This window comes from Tamandua tetradactyla, chromosome 5, assembly GCF_023851605.1.
Source record: "Tamandua tetradactyla isolate mTamTet1 chromosome 5, mTamTet1.pri, whole genome shotgun sequence".
Lineage (NCBI taxonomy): Eukaryota > Metazoa > Chordata > Mammalia > Pilosa > Myrmecophagidae > Tamandua > Tamandua tetradactyla.
The window spans coordinates 139,847,681-139,866,804 of record NC_135331.1 but is presented as its reverse complement, the minus strand read 5'-3'; the positions used below and the strand labels follow the sequence as shown (position 1 = coordinate 139,866,804).

The window sequence follows — 19,124 nt, the reverse complement described above, 5'->3', positions numbered from 1 at the left end:
CTTTCCTTGGATACTTTTGATTGGACATTTCTATAGACTTGCTTTAACAGGGACATTTTCTCGGCCTTAGAACTGTAAACTAGCAACTTATTAAATTCCCCTTTTTAAAAGCCATTCCATTTCTGGTATATTGCATTCCAGCAGCTAGCAAACTAGAACAAGATATAACAAAGATTAAAGCAGAGATAAATGAATGGGAAAACAAAAGAACAATAGAAAGAATCAATAAAACCAAAAGTTGGTTCTTTGAGAAAATTAATAAAATTGATGGGACACTAGCAAGACTGACAAAGAAAAAAAGAGAGAGGATGCAAATAAACAAAATCAGAAATGAGACGGGGTGCGTAACCAGAGACCGTGAAGAAATAAATCATAAGTGGATGCTATGAACAACTATATGCCAACAAATTAGACAACTCAGATGAAATGGACAGATTCTTGGAAACACACAAACAAGCTACACTGAATCACTAAGAAATAGATGATCTCAACATCAACCACAAGCAAAGAGACTGAATCAGTCATGAAAAATCTTCCTACAAAGAAGGAAGGGCCAGATGGCTTCACAGGGGAATTTTATTAATCATTCCAAAAAGAACTAACACCAATCCTGCTCAAACTTTTCCAAAAAAATTGAGGAAAAAGGAACTCTACCTGACTCATTTTATGATGCTAATATCATTTTAATACCAAAATCGGGTAAAGATGCTATAAGAAAGGAAAGCTACAGATCAATCTCCATAATGAACATAGATGCAAAAATTCTCAATAAAATAGTAGCAAATCGAATCCAACAACACATTAAAAGAATTATACACCATGACCATGTGGGGTTTATACCAGGAATGCAAGGATAGTTCAACACAAGAAAATCAATAAATGTAATACAGCACATTAACTGGATATCAACAGCCAAAAGAATGAAAGAGGACCCCATCTTACACCCTACACAAAAATTAACTCAAAATAGATCAAACACCTAAATAAAAGAACTAGCACCATAAAGCTTCTAGAATAAAATGTAGGAAAATATCTTCAAGACCTCATAATAGCTTTCTAAACGTTAGACCCAAAGCACAAGCAACAAAAGAAAAAATAGATAAATGGGAACTCCTCAAAATCAAATGTTTCTGCACCTCGAAAGACTTTGTTAAAAAGATGAAGAGGCAGCCAACTCAACTGGAGAAAATATTTGGAAATCACACATTGGACAAAGGTTTGATATCCTGTATACACAAAGAAATCATACAACTCAACAACAAAAGAACAAACAACCCAATTATAAAATGGGCTAAAGATATGAATAGGCATCTGAAGAGCAAATACAGGTGGCTCAAAAGCACATGAAGAGATGCTCATTTTCATTGGCTACAAAGGAAATGCAGATCAAGACTACAATGAAATACCATTTCACATCTACAAAAATGGCTGCTGCTAAACAAACAGGAAACTATAAGTGTTGGAGAGGATGTGGAGAAACTGGGACACTTATGCACTACTGGTGGGAATGTATAATGGTGTAGTCACTATGGAAGACTGTTTGGCAGTTCCTTAGGAAACTAAATATTGAGTTGCCCTATGACCCAGCAATAGCACTACTTGGTATATACCCAGAAGAGCTGAAAGTAATGACACAGACATTTACACAGACATCAATGAATGTAATATAGCACATCAACTGGATATCAATAGCCAAAAGAATGAAAGAGGACTCCTATCTTACATCCTATACAAAAATTAACTCAAAAATGATCAAACACCTAAATAAAAGAACTAGCATCATAAAGCTTCTAGAATAAAATGTAGGAAAATATCTTCAAGACCTCATAATAGGAGGCAGCTTTCTAAATTTTAGGCCCAAAGGATAAGCAACAAAAGAAAAAAATAGGTAAATGGGAACTCCTCAAAATATATACACAAAGAAATCATAGCAGCATTATTCATAATTGCCAAATGATAGAAACAAACAAATGCTCACCAATAACCCAGTGGATCAACAAAATGTGGTATATACATATGATGGAATATTATGCAGCAGTAAGATGAAATGACATCTTGAAGTACGTGACAAGATGGATAAGCCTTGAAGACATAATGCTGAGAGAAATAAGCCAGACACAAAAGGATAGATACTGTATGAGTTCAATATTATGACCATCATAAAAGTATAATCAGAGGCTTTTAATACAGAATATAGGGGACTTAGAGATACACAGAATCTAGAGACAGGTAAACAGTTATCTAATGAGGTTGAACTCCAATGTAAGGGAATAGATAGAAGTGAAGGTGGTTCTCTAGTGGGTCTCTAAGTAATATTACCATATCATAGATGAACAAGATTGAAAGGGGCTGTATAGACCTACATGTCCCACTGATTAACACTAGAAATATAAATTAGTTCTTGCAGAATTACTTCAAAAGTATGATTCATGTATAGAGTGTTTAAGTCCAGGGTACAGGTGGGGAAACTGCTATTGCATGCTATGGGCTATGTTCAAAAGGAAAACATCAGCACTACCAGAGCAACAACAGAGGTAAACAATGGGGGGAGGGACAAAAATTAAGAGGAGGTTTAGATTTCCTACTTGGCAAGGGTGTGCTAATTGGTTTTCTTTCTCTTGGGAACAATGAAATGATCTAAAATTGAGAAAGTTGATGAACTGTGGACTTTGCACACTATACATGATGCCTGATGAATATAGGTGAGTGAAGGATGTACTAAAATAGAAGGAGACGGGCAAACAATGGTGTGTACTAATGAATGAAGGCTGTGCTGCTACAAAAATGAACAAAGTCTTGAGGCATGCAATGATGTGACTGAACATGTGGGACATTTGGTGAGGCAAAATAAGCCAGAAACAAAAGAACAACAATGTTGTGTTTCCTTTAGAAAACGCTTATAAGAAAACAGGGGCCTAGACTATAAGCTTTTATAGCAGACACGTTAAGTCTGGAGTGGTAATTATTATTTCTGGATTTCGAGAGACTGTATTTTTTATATAGATATATAAATAACCTGAACATTTAGACATATGAATAAAGCCGATCAGGTCCCAACCTGGGGTTAAAGTAATTCAGAATACTGGCATGAGGAAGACCCTGTCTATATTTTAGAACCATACATACTCTTTGAGATCATAGGAAGAAAGGTTTATTTGATCTGGAACTGAAATTTTGTGTAGCGCATAATCTAACTTAACCTATTTGTACATCTCATTTGAACAACTGAACACAGGGAGCCCAGAATAAGACAGAGGTCCTTTAGTTCTGTATAGATTAATGTAATGCCTGGATATACTCTAGAGTATATTAAACAGATAATCAAAAAGTATTGGCAGGGCAGGCCACAGTGGCTCAATGGCAGAGTTCTCGCCTGCCATGCCGGAGATGTGGGTTTGATTCCCAGTGTCTGCCCATGCCAAAAAAAGTATCGGCAAAGTCCCTTGAGGGATGGGAGAAAAAAAGGGGAACTATTAAACCTCACCATCAGGGAATCCCCTGATACTGTTCAAACTTTAAGGACACCCAAATCAATAGACCATGCCCTTGATCCTGGGGATTACTCTTATGAAGCTTATGTAGGTAGCAGAGAAGCTTTACTACCTTTAAGTATGCCTAAGATTTACTTCTGGAGGACTTCTTTTGTTGCTCAGATGTGGCATCATTCTCTGTAAGCCCAACTCTGCAAGTGAAATCATTGCTTATCCTCCTACGTGGGACATGACATCCAGGGGTGAAAGTCTCCCTGGTGACGTGGGAGATGACTACCAGGGATGAATTCGGCCCGGTACCATGTGATCAACAATTCCATCCTGATCAAAAGGGAGGAAAAAAGTGTAACTAATAAAGTATCTATGCAGAGAGCGTTCAAATAGAGTCAAGAGGCTACTCTGGAGGTTACTCTTACACAAGCTTCAATGAAACATTACAACCTATCCTAACCTGCCAAACCCCAATCAGGACCATTCCAGCCAATCCTAAAGAACATGCAGGGCAATATATAAGATTTCACAAGGGTTCCACGCACTAGAGAAACTTTCCAGAAACCTACAACTCCCGGTCTCTCCAGGACATCAGATAGTTTCATCTTCCTACCTCGTATTAGTGACAGACCCTTCCAACACGGATAAAAAGTTAGAATGACCATAGCCCAAACACCTCTAAAGAGAGGGATGGAGAGATCAAAGGTGACAGTGGAGTTATACAGAGAAGATAGGATTAACACATGATTATGAATGCTGAATAATTAAATTGATCTCTTTTAGTCTTCAGTATCTTAGAGTAACTAGAAGTAAAAAATGATAAATTGTGGAATCATAACTTATGTGAAACTCTGAAATATGTTCTACAACTATTTGTGGTGCTGTGATTTGAAATTTATTGCTTTTTTGTATACATGTTATTTTTCACAAAAAAATGAAAGAAAAAAGTTTATTGTGATGATAAAAAAAGTTCAAGCTTTCTAGCCTCCTATATTCTGGAGCAACTAGAAGCAAAATGTGGGAGGATCGTATGGTGGCCCAGGACAAATTCTGGGATCTGTACTGTAACTACTTGTTGAAGAGTGCTTTGAAAACTATTGCTTTTTTATTTCTTTGCTTTGTATATATGCTATACTATACAATAAAAAAAGTTAAAAAAAAAAAAAAAGAGTAGTGCTAACTTCAGAATAACTACATAAAAACACAGTTTGGCTTACTGGTGTGCATACCACTTGCTGCTTTCTCCCACATCCTTTCCTCCTTTTCCATGAAAGGTACAAGGAGGGCTGAAGACAGAGAAAAATAAATTTTTAGTTACCCAATTCTAAAGATATTAAAATTTAAATTTACCCAATTCTAAAGATATATTTGAGGACTGCTCAGGTTTTATATACCAAGGTTATAAATGAATCAGTAATTGCAAGCACCATGTAATAGGAGTGAGGGAGGTAGGATGGGGAAGGACTACTTCTTGATTATGAAAGAGAATGTACCTAAACAGACTTTGTGATAATTACTTGGATTTTTTTTTTTAAATATGCCTATGGATAAGCTAACAGACAACCATTCTAGGTGATTCAGATTTCCATACTACTTGTAAAAATATTTGTATCTTCAAATTTTCCTGAAATCAGAAAAACATTTAATGATATAGGTCATTACTATAGCAATGCAGATATGTGTAAGAACTTTCTACTTGATATTTTGAGAATATTCAGTTTTGACAACTGATCAAATGGTATCTAAGTTAGTGTTTAATATTTAAAATTTAAGAACTTTGCTATCTGAATTTGTGGATTTTTTTCCTTGCTGCCTTAATTTTAAATTAGTTTATGAAACTTACTGTGCAAACACAGGTTTTACAATGATTATATGGATACTTTATTTAAATATGCCTATGGTTAAACTAATTGCTTTCTCTTTGCATGGGCAGGCACCGAGAATTGAACCCAGGTCTCTGGCATGGCAGGCGAGAACGCTGCCTGCTGAGCCACCGTGGCCCGCCCAGGTTAAACTAATTAAGATATCCATTTTGGGTGGCTCTAAATAAAAAAGAGAAAAATAGAAAGAAACAAACAAAAATAATGATATCAGAAAATTTGGGTGTTATCTATGTTCCTGAAAAAGGAACAGTTCACACAGGCTGAAGAATAGGATCTAAGAGCCGTCCAGCTATGGAAACAAGATGCCAGACCTATTTGTGATATTTTAAAGAGGAAATGAAATTAATCCGTTGAAAATAAAAAAAAAAAGAGAGAATGTACCTAGAAAAAAATGCTACATATACTCATTCCAAACTTTTTTGACTAAGTAAAAAATTACCATTTAGTAACTGATGTTACCTAAGAAATGAACAGACAATTATTAACAAATTGACTTCATTTTGGTAAAAAATTTTAGGGTTTCAACATTAGCACTGTCACTAAATAATCCTTAACAAATCATTTATTTAACCAACTTATAAAGCTAATTACTCTAGAAAACCAGGAACTTTCCCAGAAGGCTAAAAATATATGTAGAAGATAACATCTACCAGGTATTTCACAAATACGTTAAGATTACCAACTATAACCCTGATTTTTGAACTGTTCTGTTTTTCCCGTTCTGACCTAACCCCCTTTACTGCTTTCCATTCTATGAAAATAAAGATACGTGATTAACACGTCTTCAACATTTTTTTCTGCATGTCCTGTCACCTCCCAGTTTGATGCAGCAACAGCAGTAGCAGTATCTTAACTATTCTTATTTCATCCTTTCTAAATAAAGCACTGTGTAAGCACCATTTTTTCTTTTTATTTATTTATTTTTTTTTGGGGGGGTGCATGGTCTGGGAATCGAACTCAGGTCTCCCACATGGAAGGCGGACATTCTAACCACTAAACTACCCATGCACCCCTCTTCTTAACTTTTTATTTTGAAATAATTTCAGACTTACAGAAAAGGTGCTAAAGAGATTTCCATATGCCTTTTACATACTGATAAACTTTTTAAAAATTCATTTTAAAATGAATGCTTTACAGAGATCAAAAAATAAATAAATGCTTTAAACTGAAAATTAAAAAAGGCTTAAAAAAAACAAAAAAGGAACGCTTTACATTTTTAAATTCATTTAATCTTTTGATGACTATGAAATACGTGCTATCTCATTATAATCCACATTTACAAATCAGAAAATTGAGTGATAGAGCTAAGCCAGGGACTCAAACTTGAGTACTCTGGCGTTCCAATTTTAATTTTTAACCACTACTCTTCACTCACAGAGGAATTTTTCCTTTTTATACCTATCCGAAACTCAAGGACAGATAGTGAATTTAAGTATCTTCCTTATTCCCTCTGTCATATTTACCTGGTAAAGCCCTAATCTAGGATGAGCTCGATTATCTACTTTCTCCATACTTGATATTCAAGCAACTGAACACTGGTGGAGAAAAATCATACAACCAGGCTGACTGGTTGCACTTTAAATTCAGAATCATAACCTCAAGTAGGCACACAGCACCTTCTTATACACTGTTTCCTTCACAGACTCACATTCCTGACACCAGTATTTGATACCTTTTCTTACCTCCTCAAAATTCTAAAACCACCTTCCCTCTACTGCTTCTAAAGATCCAGTGTCATATTTCATTTAAAAGACAGAAACCAAAGGGATGTTATTACTTTCTTTACAATGAAGCTACAGATTTATCTTCACCTATACACATGTTCTCTACTTTCCCTCTTGTCATAAGAAACAAAGGATCCTGCTTCCATCAAAGGCCAGCATCTTTGCTGTGTTCTAGAGACCATCTCCTCTTGCCTTCTCAAGATTTTGCCTGGGTAGTTTATTGACTCACTCTCCTTCAGCACCCACTTTTTCTCTCTACTGAATCATCGGTCTACAGAGAAGCACTGCAATCTCTCATGGTGAAAAACTAAAATATAAAGCCTCCCCCATCCCCATACCCCAACATGCTCTCTGACTTCCAACCCATTTCTCTCCTCTCACAGCAAAACTTCCTGACAAAATTCTCTAAACTCACTAATTTCTTATCTCCTATTCACTCTTCCATCCACTCAAAATGCTTTACAACATTATCCTTCCACAGAAATCACTCATATAAAAGTTACCAGTAACATTTCTTAGCCAAGGTCAATCAATCACCACTTCTCTACCTCCACATCTTGCATAATTTCTCAGCAGTGTTCCTTTCTTCTTAGCTTTCACAACTCTGCACTCTCAAGGTGTGTTCATATCTCTATCTTCTTAGTCTCTTCTGCAGACTCTTCTTCTGTATTCAATTTTAAATGCTGAAGTGCTTCAAGGCTCTCTTTTCTTCTTTCCCCCTAGATTATCTCCTCTAGTCCTATAGCTTTAAGTAGCATCTGTTAACTGATGTGTCCTAAATTTATAGCTGTACCACATCTGGTTAAGCCACCACTTTCTGCTTCTATTTTTCTAACCAGTTAGCGCCAACTACAGCACAACATTAAATTCAGATTCTACTCTTGAACCACTGTAATCCAGTCTCCATAGAAAAGCCAGGGATCTTTTAAAATCGACTGTCACTCTTCTGCTTAAAATCTGTCAATGGCTTTCCTGTGCTGAGGGTAATACCCAAACTCAAATACACTGAATTATTCTACATTGCAGGGCGTTTTGAATTTGTAATCCTTTATATGTGAAAGCTCTTAGGCCAACTCTGTGTGGCTAGCTGCTTCTGTCCCACAGGTAATGTCAAACTCTCAGGGAAGTCTTTTCTGAGCAGACTATCTCAAGGGGCCTGCCTACAGGTTCACACTCTTATCATCTACTCTATAACATTTCATTATTATCTTCCTAGCACTTACTACAGTCTAAAATTGTCTTATTTACTGTCTATCTTCCTCACTGTAATGAAAATGCCATGAGCTTAAGACCCTTATCTGGCTTACTCATTCTTTTATCAACAGTGTGCCTGATACATAGAAAACTCTAAAATATGCTTACAATAAATGAATTAATGTATCAATGTGAACTGACAGTTAACCCACGATCTTGCTTTGTTTTCTTTCAGAAAGGCATAGGAAAAAAGCAGTAGGACGTCAGTTCTATTTCTTACAGTGTAGCCACATTTGGCCTTACCCCCTTGAATAAAGGGCAAAGAAAGGTTACGGAGTGCTTTAAAAAAAACAACAACAAAGATTTCCCTTGAGAACATCTATAAAAAATGTGCTATATTCAGTTACATTTTAAAAAATATATGACTGTTTACTCATCTTTATTCAGCATAGTTACTTAAATTAGAGGCTGTCATTTAGCCCTTGTGAAAATAAATAAGGAAAGTATGATATGCCCAAAAGTCAAATCTTTTAAAATTAATTAGTTAGATGAAAATCTCTATTTCGAGAAAATTTTGACAAAGAGTTTCACTGTATTTTATGTATATATTTACTTATATTTTCACTTTTCGTCTCAGTAACGGCAATAAAAATAACTTATGACAAAATGAGAAAAATTACAAGCCTATAGTTCTGTCAAGGTGACAATTTACTACCTCTCTCTCTTTTTTTAAAGTAAATAGATGGTTAAGCCTCATTATTCATGGATTCTGTAGTTAAGAGTTTGCCTACTAAATTTATTTATAAGCCCCAAATCATTACACTTTCATAGATTTAAGACCTGCACAGAGTGGTGAAAATTTTGAGTCACTCAATGTGCATAGTCTCAGCTGAGGTTGAACAAGGTGACACTGTCTTCTTGCTTAAGCTTTCATACTATAGGCAAGATTCCTTTTTGTGATATATTTAGTGTCATGTTTTTTTGTGTTTTATTGGCGATTTCACTGTTCAAAATAGCTCCTACTGTAATGCTTTGAAGTGCTCTCCAGTGTTCCAAAATACAAGAAGTCTGTAATGTGCCTCATGAAGAAAATACTTCCATAGACTTCATCTCCAATGATTTTGATGTCAATGAATTAACAATATATATTAAATGAGATGTCTTAAAGCAGAAACACACATAAAACAAGGTTATATATTCATCAGTAAATGAAAATGTTGTGACAGAAGTTTGTAGGAACCTAAACCTGTATTCCTCCTAGGAGCAATATTCAGTATCACTAATTCCAGTATTTGTAGTGACTTTAGTACAAATAATGAGATTTACTGCAAATAATGAAATTCAAGTGTATATTTAAGATTGTATATTTGACTAGAAGTAGTCTTCGAACTCTATAAAAATGAAGATTTCAAATCCCTTCTAGCTTTTTCTTATGATTTTTGGTACATATAAGTATTATGAAAAAAGTGCTTAGAAAATTGTGAGCACATATTACAACCTAAAACGACCCATTAATCATTTAGGTAGAAATCTACTGCAAGCATCAAATAATAAATAGCTATAATAATGAATACTAAACATATACCCTCAAATTAGAAATAATCATCCTGCCCCTAGGGCACACCAGCCAAACAGACATTGTCCATATATTATTCAAGATGATGATGATGATGATAACAGCTGACACTGACTGATTTAGTACCTACTTTGCAAAAGTCCTTTCATGTGAATTACCACAAGTAACCTTCACAACAGTTCCAAGTGGCAGGTATACTGGCAGAGCCCCTGTATATATGAAGAAACTGGTCTTCTAGATTTCAGAGAGCTAAGAAGAAGAACCAGAAAGAATTCTGGCAGGCTGACTCCTGGGTTTGGTTCTTAATTACTATCTTCCTGAATTGCTTCTTACCACAGCTTTTAATCTTTGTACCTGGCATACCATACTTTCCTTCTGTTATTCATTTTTAAAAAGCCTGTTCAGGGTGGTACAAGGGTAGCTCAGTGGTAGAATTCTTGCCTGCCATGTGGGACACCCAGGTTCAATTCTCGGACCCTGCACTTACCCCAAAAAACAAAAAAACCTCCTTTGTTCTCATTCTCTCCGAGTCCAACTCTGTAAGTGAAATCATTGTCCTCCCCCTCGACATGGGACATGACATCCAGCGGTGAAAGTCTCCCTGGTGACGTGGGAGATGACTCTCAGAGATGAATCTGGCCCTGGCACCATGGGATCAACAATTCCATCCAGACCAAAAGGGGGATATGAAGTATAAACTAATAAAGTATCAGAGGCTGAGAGAGTCCAAATAAAGTCGAAAGGCTTCTCTGGAAGTCATTCTTATGCAAGCTTCAGTTAGACATTGCTACCTATCATAATTTATCAAACTCTAACTGAAACCATTCTAGCCAATCCTAAAGAACACCTACGGCAATATACAGATTCGACAAAGGTTCCTGCACTAGGGAAACTTTCCAGAAATCTACAACTTTTAGATGGGTCCCTGGACAAGATCAGTCCTGAAACCTACAGGGGTCAGCCTCTCCAGAGCATCAGTTACTTCCATCACCCTACCCCATATTACTGACAGCCCCTTCCAACATGAAAAAGTTAGAATGGCTATAGCCCAAATACCCCTAAAGAGTGGGATAGAATGATCAAAGGTGATGGTGGAGTTATGCATAGAAGGCAGGGTTTAACAAACGAATATTAATCATTAAACTGATATTTCTTTTGGTCTTTCACCTTAGAGGTGGTAGAAGAAAAAACCTAAAATTGTGGAATTGTACCCATACCAAATTCTGAAACCTGGTCTACAATTAATTGTTGTGCTGTGCTTTGAAATTTATTGCTTTTTTGTATTTTTGTATATATGTTGTTTTTCACAAAAAAAGGAAATAAAGATCCATTGTGATGATAAAAAAGTATTTATTCCTTCTAGCCTTCTATATTATGGAGCAGCTAGAAGGAGAAATCTGTGATGATGGTATGGTAGCCCATGGCAAACTCTGGGATCTGTCCTGTAATTACCTGTTGAGGAGTGCTTTGAGAACTATTTCATTTTTCCTTTCTTTGATTTGTATATCTGTTATAGCATACAATTTAAAAAGTTTAAAAAGCAAAAAAAAGCCTGTTCAGCCTATATAGCCTTTCTCGACTCCTAGCTAGCCTTTTCTAGAAATTGTAATTGTATTTCCTATCACACATTAAAAAAAAAAAAAGTACAATTTATGTAAGTACATCACCTTTCTGTCATTCTTTCTATATCTTTACTTAAGAGCAGGGGATGAAAGCTCAACACTAAAATACCCCAAACCTAGCTTCTTACTTAATATTTAAAGTGTTTAGGTGTAGAAGTTTTAAAATTTGGGTTTTTTTTTTTTTTTGTACATTATCTGTAAAATGGTGATTTAAATCCAATAAACGGTCATGGTGGAAAAGTTCTAGTTTTACAAGTGCTGTAAGTACCCAAGGAATGCTTGACAAGATCTAATAAAGATATTAGATAAGTATTGCTTTGGTTTTCCCTTGGCAAAAGTAAGAAGTAATTCATGAAGGCTGTTAGATATATAGGGACAAAACAGTTTAGCAAAAAAATATTGCAAAGACATTTCCCACATTTTAATGAAAGCTTTGAACATCACAGATAGTTCACTTGCAAATTCTGGATTAGTCATAGCATTTATATTAACATATCTATTGAAAGAAGTTGTTGTGTGTATCATACTTTATTCAAACATAACTTTATAGCATTTAGTATTTAATAATATTAAAATCTGTTTTTATCTCCTTAGGTATACACTGATTGGGTAGGGAGAAATAAACCAAAAACTTCTGATGTTAACCTGAAAGCAAATATTACTATCATACACTTAAAATGAAAATGATCTAAAACTAAGTACATTCTGTTTTATTTTTAATTAGAAAGAAGTAAAAATACTGCTTGTTTTAAATACATAGTAGAAGGTAAAACATGAGAATGATAATGACAAAAATGAATGCATGGTTCAGAGAGGTAACTGTTATTTCTAGATTTTGAGAGACCGTGCTGTATATATATATATATATATATATATAAAACCTGGTATTTCCCTGGAACTTTGAATCCCTGTGTGACACCTTAGACTCAGAATAGGAGTTCTGCAGTTCTGAAGGTCAGCATTGTCACATATAACAACTGTTAAAGAAACTGAAAACAAGATCAGGCTTCAATTAGAGATAAGAACAAAGCAGATCAGGTCAGGATGAAAGTAAATCAGCATACAGGGGTAAAGAAGACATATTTTAAGACCAGAAAAAGAGAGACTTATTTTGTTCAGAATCTAAATTTTCTGTCGCACATAATCTAACTCAACCAGTCTGAATAGATCATTTAAATAATCCAAACACAGGGAGCACTGAAAGGGAATGAAGGCTGGTAACGCTATATAGTTTAATGTAATGCCCAGATACATCCCAGAGTATGTTCAGCAGATAATTACAAATTGGCAAAGTCCCTTGAAGGACAGGAGAAAAAAATACAGAAGAATTAAACTTTACCACCAGGCAAACTCCTGAAACTGTCTCAAACATTATGACTCCCAAGTCAACAGGCCAAGTCCTTAATCTTGAGACTTGCTCTTGTGAAATTTATGTAGTGAAGAAACTTACTTAGCCTACCTATAATTATGCCTAAGAGTTACTTCCAGAGGACCTCTTTTGTTGCTCAGATATGGCCTCTCTGTCTTTAAGTCCAACTCTGCAAGTGAAATCATTTCCCTCCCTCCTACATGGGACATGACACCCAGGGGTGAAAGTCTCGCTGGCAACATGGGACATGATTCCCAGGGATGGACCTGGCCCTGGCACAATATTACTGACAATGCCATCCTGACTAAAAGTGGGAAAAGAATTATTATAAATAGGGCATCAGTGGGTGAGAGAGTTCAAATGAGTCAAGAGGCGACTCTTGACTCTGGACTCTTCCACAAGCTTCTGGTAGTTACAGCTACTTATCATTGTTTGCCAAATCCCAAATGAAAACCATTTCTGCCAACCCTAAAGAACCTTTAGGGCTTATCAGATTCTACAAAGGTTCCAAGTGCTATGATTACTTTCCAGAAACCTACAACTTCCAGATGGGTTCCTATTCCAGATAAGCCCTGAAACCCAGAGCCTGTCCAAGAACATCAACTAGTTTCATCCCACTATCCCCTATTATCGACAGCCTTTTCCAATATGAAAAAGTTAGAATGGGTATAACCCAAATAACCCTAAAGACTGGGAGAAAGATCAAGGAGAAGGTGGAGTTAAACAGAGAAGATAGGATTTAACAAATGAGTATGATGGCTGAATCATTATATCAATATTTGTTTTAGTCTCCATTGTCTTGGAAGCATCTATAAGTAAAAACCTAAAAGTGTGGAACTGTAACCCATACCAAACTCTGAAATCTGTTCTATAACTAATTGTTGCAATATGCTTGGAAATTTATTGCTTTTTTGTATATATTTTATTTTTCACAATAAAAATGTGTGCATGGCTATTTAGCATGATTAAAAAGGAAGAGAGATGTGAAATACAAGTGAGGGATGACTCAAACTTTTAGTTACCTTACTAGGTATTTTTCCAGTTTATTTAAAACATCATTTTTCAGAAAACATTTTTCTCAAAATAAATATGGTCATTTGTAGCTAACCATTGTTCTTTGTTTAACAATGACAAATCATAATCTTAACATTTGTTCAAAAGAAATAAGCTATCTCACCTAAAACATATTACTAGAAATAAAGTAAAAGAATCAAAAACAATCTTTGGAGTGCAACCAAACAACATCATTATGCTAATCAAATTATTATTTTCAATAAAATAAAATTCAACCAAATTTTTTTTTAATTAGAAATTTAGCAATAATCAATTTTATCAATATTTAAATTAATAAAGAGTAACCATGAACCAATTATAATATTCAATTTAAAAATAAAGATTGGTTTACACAAGAAATAAAACCTGTTGAACACTGCTATTATTGTTCTCTGAATTTCTTTTACTTCATTATTGTCAACAGCACCATCATCTTTCTGATCATACAGGCTTATGCTTTGGCTTTATATCTTATTCTCATATTCAATCTATCAATAAGTTCTTTTTTCCACTCCTACCAGAATGGTCCTTTATCCATGGCTTCTGAATATTTTATATCTGAAAGAGCCTCCTATTTTTCACTACCTTCAGCTTTGCAAGAGCCACTTAATTTCACATGGTAAAAAAATAATTTGAGCATGTAACTCCCTGCTGGAAGCTCAGAAAAGTAAATTTGATAATCCATGAAAAAGATTTTAACCCATGGTTTACTTAACACATAAGAAGCATTCTTATCATTGCTATAATTTTAATATTCAGTTCCTTATAAATGAAATTCAAACTCTTAACCATATGATTAGTCTTAAAGTGGATCCATTCATTCTATCTTATTCACATTTCTGTTCCAGCTAACCAAAACTTAGTCACAGTCAACTGTTCAAGATTTGCTCCCTCCCATCTCAGTGCCTTTATAAATACTATTCCTTCTCTGGCGAAGCCCCTTCTCCTTTCTATTATCTGAAATTCTTCTATCAAAATTAAACTCAAAATGAGTTTTAATTCCATGAAATATTCTCTGATTCAACCCCTCTGACTAGGCTCATTCTTTAATCAGTATAACCCACCTGACTTGACTCATTCTTTAATCAGTACATTTATCAATATTCAGAAACATGGCTTATATTACAGTATAGTTCATATTTCTAAACATATGAAGTAATTTCTTAGACCCAACCATTTACTTCCTTTGCCTAAAACACAAAATCCCAATTTGACTTAGCTAGTACCAATTCATTCTTCAGGTCTCAGATTTTTAACCCCTTTGGGAAGACTCACTTGTCTCCTCTATCATCCCCCAAACTCATATTCACACCTCCTTCCTGGGGACTTTCTACTATGCACTGCACAATTAAATGCAACTTAAAAGCATAAGACTATTTATCTGTATTACTCAAAGGACTAAAACTGCTGTGCTTTTAAAGTTTTTCTTACTACAGTCAGTTGTCACTTCTATATAATGACAATTTATCTGATGTGCTTCTATACTACTGCTTTATTTTATAGTGAAGATACAATCTGATGTCTGATGTGTCAATTTCTTTATACCAAGAAGAAAGCCTCAGTTTGATGCCAGAATGTTATCAAAACGTGGATAATTCTTTGTAATACCTTTTAAAAAAAAAAGAGTAACAAGTTCTAGGCTTAGAGTCTTTAGCAGGCAATAATGAAGACCATTTGTTTTCATTATTTTATTTTTATGCCAACCTTTTATTTATGAAAAGTGATAACTGCTTTTTATTTATAGTGGTTATTTCACGTTTCTCTTAAAAATACTTTAAAGAAAACAGTCACATTGATTTAAGGAAATATTTAGAAAATAAGTATGCAGACATGGTCAAATTTTGAAGAGGATATAAGAATGACAGAAATTTGAGAAATATTGCACTAATTCATGTGGTCAACAAATAAATACGAATGCCTACTATGCGCATGCCAGTGGTTTAGGCATTGTGTAAGACAGAGAAGGATGTTCAAAAAATGTTACTGGGATAATCAAAAGAAAAGGAAATTACTTCAGAATGAGGTCATCTAGAAGGGATTCACAGACAGTGGCATTTGAGACAGCATTTGAAAGACAGGTATAATTCAGACAGAGACAGGGAGAGCATTCTAAAAAAGCAAAAGCATAACAATATATGCCTGAGTAATGAACATGTTCCATATCTTTTTTTTTTTTTTACATGGGCAGGCACCGGGAATCGAACCCAGGTCCTCTGGCATGGCAGGCAAGCATTCCTGCCTGCTAAGCCACCGTGGCCCGCCCTACATACCTTAACTGAGGTGGTGGCTACATGAATGTGTATATATGTGTTAAAATTCACTGAAAAGTAACTTAAAGTAGGTGCACATTATTGCATATAACTTTTACCTTAATAAGTTGATACAATATCTGACTTAAGCAAGAATAGATCAAAGATCATTGAGGTTTCAGGCCTGGATAGCTTGGTGGGGGTGGTGGTAGCTGCAGAATGAGTACAATAAAGAGAAAAAGGGAAACATAAGTATTTATTTTCATGTAATGAATTTTCATTACAAACTGTTAACTATAACAGAAAAAATACTAGTTCTATACTTGTACTAAACAGTTTTATTTCAGGGAGAGAACCTACCTGAATTAAGGCTTATTTATTTAAATGAAATGTTCTGTTTCTCCCTATCTCCCCACAACTGCATTAATAGCATTCATATCTAACAAAGTAACAAGAGCTCATTAATAACACTCACCATTAAGAAAGCAATAAAGAATAGACAGAAGCATCAACACTGGTTGTATGAAAGTGACACATCACCAAATTTAGCAAAACAAATGCATGACTACTAGATCATATTCAATACTTGGATTTGTTTGTAATCAATGAAGAAATAACTATTTCAGAATTTATATTTTACCTTGACCATTTCCATTATCTAAGCTGTTAAAAAATTTGGTTCTTAAGTACATATCAGGTGGTTTCTGTCACATTTCATACTTGTAAGAATTCATGACTAGAAGGGCAAACCATTCATAGTAAAATAATACCATTATCAACAACTTTCTACTTATTGGAACCTTAAAATGCCATCCTGAATAAAATCAGTAACTTGACCGTAAAATCAGTAACTTGACTGTAAAATCAAGTTCAAACATGAATAAAAAGAAAACATGTTAAAGAAAAGCACTGGGACACCAAAAAAGAAGATACTCTTCTGTCATAAAGCATAAAGACCTATGAACATCCTTAGTATTAATATTTAGTAAGAAAAATATAAACCCTTGGCTTATTCCAGTGAGGATTATCACTCTATCACCATGCTCCAGAAAGCTTAAACTGAAAACTAAAATCAATAACTTTTTGTATTTAATACACAATGCATGGAAAAACAAAACAATAATAAACAGAATTCATGGGATTTTAGAGCTGAAAGGGGACTCAAGTATAGCAATTTTCAACTTGATGAAATTTTCAAATTTCAAGTTAATTTCTACATAATTACCTTCTAGGGGACAGTAACAGGCTGCCCATGAGAAATAGGCTCTCTTTGGCCAGGAAATGCTGTGATAACCTTCTCCTGGAAATTTACATTGCATATAAGCATAGTAAAGGCTCTGAGGAGTAGGACAGTTAAAAGAAAATCAAAAGTTAAGCTTGGTTTAACCCAGTGTGCTTCCACATTATTTGCCATGGAACACTGTTTGGGGGCAGTAAATCTATTAATAGCTTGAGAACAACATTCAGGGGAATATAGGTTAGAAAACTTTGATCTTGTCAAACTTCCTTAAAGAGACAAACTGAGGCCTAGAGAGACCACACCTGATTAACTGCAGAACAACGAACCTGACCCTAAGTCTCATTCCCAGCCCAAAGTTCTTTCCACTATTATAACTACAAAATAGGACTCCTTTGATTGTTCAATGACAACATTTAATTTCCATTTAACATATTGGTTATGGTGTCAGATGTTTTGTGTGATCTATCTACCAGACTTAGGTCTCTCAAAATCACGTCCATCTGGAGATTTGCTTATTGTTTAGTAATTCTGGGGAATGATTTAGAGTGGTTGCTGAAAGTAATAAATTAAAGCATTTGTACTGCATGTGGTTTAATTAACTCATGTTATAACTTTCGTGAGTGCAACTAAATCACTGTTCAATGACTTTACTTGGCACAAAATGTTGACATGTTATCCACAGACTGACCTCAAAAGTAAGCCACATTAATATCTATATATAAAATTAAAATACAAGAGCTTATATTTGCATAGAAGATAGGCAACAGTATTAAAATTGAGAGATCTGTCTATAGTTCAAGGCTTGTAAGGCAAACATTTAATTTTCTTTATTTTTGTGATGAAAAAAATTGTTTTAACTGCAGTTTCTAAGTCAGATTTTCTCAACCTTTTTATTTCCCAAACTCCATGGAATTCTAAGAGTTAAGAATAATCAAAACACGACTTAGTTTTTAAAAAGTACAGTTGATGGCAACTTTTCTCTTCAGGGTAGGAGAAAAGAATGCGGGAAACCGAACAAATAACTATTGTTATGTTGCAACTTTTAAAAGGTTGGGAATCAAAAGTGATTAACTTCCGTCTGAATAAAATAACTTCCTCTTAATAAACTTCGGCACTCCTTTCTAACCTGCACACGTGAACATCAACCATGGCTGGCATTCCTGTCTCCTCAATACTAAGAAAACCCACCAGATGAATGAGATGACACGATACCCTGATTTCGCCAACAAAGACGCTACTCTGCACGCCTTTACTGTACAGGTGCGACCCACACCCCAACCCCGCATCCTGCCCAGCCCCAGCGCCTGAGGTTTCGGTCAAGCCACGGGACACCTCGGCCACGCCTCCCGCAAACCTTGCCCAGACTGCCCGCGCGCCTCCGCCAGGTGCCACAACGACGGTCCCCCAGCAATTCTCGCCTCCCCGAAACCCAGAGTGCGGCCGGCTTCGCCGCTACAGGCGAAGCTGGGGCCGCGATACCCGCGCCGCCACAAAAGCACAGGCGGCGCATCCCCGCAGCTCCGGAGCGAGCAGGGCTGAGGAGGCCGCCCAGGGCCGCCAACCAGCCTCGCGACCGCTTTGGGGGCGGGGACGCTGTTACCTGCTGTGGGGTCTGCCGTTCCCCGCCGGGGCCGCTCTCCTGGCAACCGCGCCAGCGACACCAGGGCCGAAAGCCGAAGGGCCTGGTGACAGCTCCCAAAGTGCACCGCGCTCACGCCGGCGTCGACGTCGA

General features: G+C 35.8%; 1 protein-coding gene across 6 annotated transcripts in view; it reads right to left on the bottom strand.

Moving 5' to 3' along the window:
• The window catches only part of DOP1A (DOP1 leucine zipper like protein A), a 186,579-nt gene extending 167,455 nt beyond the window's left edge, over positions 1–19,124 (bottom strand). For 4 of the 6 annotated variants that reach the window (XM_077162334.1, XM_077162336.1, XM_077162338.1 and 1 more), the window contains exons 1-2: positions 18,993–19,124; positions 16,272–16,364 (exon numbers count right to left, since the gene is read on the bottom strand). The gene's annotated coding sequence lies outside the window, so the exon portion shown is untranslated. The remainder of the gene's footprint in view (positions 1–16,271; positions 16,365–18,992) is intronic. The other 2 variants (XM_077162335.1, XM_077162337.1) reach the window with 2 other exon arrangements.